Source organism: Suricata suricatta, chromosome 9 (genome assembly GCF_006229205.1).
Source record: "Suricata suricatta isolate VVHF042 chromosome 9, meerkat_22Aug2017_6uvM2_HiC, whole genome shotgun sequence".
In the NCBI taxonomy this organism is placed as follows: Eukaryota; Metazoa; Chordata; class Mammalia; order Carnivora; family Herpestidae; genus Suricata; species Suricata suricatta.
Window position 1 is genome coordinate 106,072,695 of NC_043708.1, and position 1,035 is coordinate 106,073,729.

At 64.6% G+C, this 1,035-nt stretch overlaps 1 protein-coding gene across 2 annotated transcripts in view; it reads left to right on the top strand.

Annotated features, from left to right (window-relative positions):
- Window positions 1–603: 603 nt before the first annotated feature.
- GLCE (glucuronic acid epimerase) overlaps window positions 604–1,035 on the top strand; it is a 106,088-nt gene continuing 105,656 nt past the window's right edge. For both annotated transcript variants that reach the window (XM_029952106.1, XM_029952105.1), the window contains exon 1: window positions 604–773. The gene's annotated coding sequence lies outside the window, so the exon portion shown is untranslated. The remainder of the gene's footprint in view (window positions 774–1,035) is intronic.

Sequence of the window (1,035 nt, forward strand, 5' to 3'; positions counted from 1 at the left end):
TGAGATTTACTTTTTACTTTTCTAGAAGGCTTGAAGTAGAAACAAATGGTTGAATCACAAGAGTCCTTTGTCAGACCAGATGTCCCAACCTGGGGTTTGGAAAACACGGGCATCTCAACAATGGCGCCCTGTTTGAGGTTGAGAGGGAGGGAAGGCGAGATGGGGGGAAGGGGGTTACACACGGGTAACCCCAGGAGAGTGCGCTTTTAAGTAGGAAGGTGAGAACCTTTTGCGCACTTTGGGCCGCGCTGTAACCAAGGGTAACGGCTTCTAAGCCTCTTCCCCGAACCAGGTGCGTCTACGGAGGCTGAGCAGGACCAAACACAAACGCAGCACCGCTGTCCAAGATACCCTCCAGCGATCTATTACTGGCTCCGACAATTTAAGGTAGCTGCTACTTTTGCCCCTACTTAATTGTGAGGGGCGGGGGAGGGGAGAAGTAGTAGGCGGGACGAATCACCTTTTCTATTTTGCAATTGGTCACAACGGGCTCCGGGTCCCGCCTCCTGCGCCGCCGCCGACAGGCTCTCTGGGCTGTCACTCGGGCCGCCGCGGCCGCCTCTAGCCGTGGCTGGGATCTCGCGGGAAGAGCGGCGGGCACGGCTGTGGCTTGGTCTCCCGGCTGCGCGCGAAGCGGGAGGGCTCTCCTCACACAAGCGCTTCCTCGCGGAGAGGTTTGAGCTGCGGCAGCCGCAGGCCTGGGCCGCCCCTTCCCTGTCGCCGCCTTCTCTTCCTCAGGGCTTCTCGGTCCGCTCGCCCTCCGGCGCTCCCAGGTGCGGTAGCCCAGAGCGTGTCTCGGTTGCCGGGCGGTCGGGGACCGGGGACTCGGAGCAGCCGGAGCGGACTGGCTCCAGACGGGGGCGGCTCCGCGGGCTGCGCGGCTCTGCCTGGTGGGCGCGAGGCTCGGCGGGGCTCGGGAGCGCGGGGGGCAGCCGGCGGCGGGGTGGCACCCGGCTGCGGGCGCCCCAGGGCGGCGTGGCGGCTGCCGGGGCTCCTGGGGCGAGGCGGTTTCTTGTGGGGTCTTGGGGCTCTTCC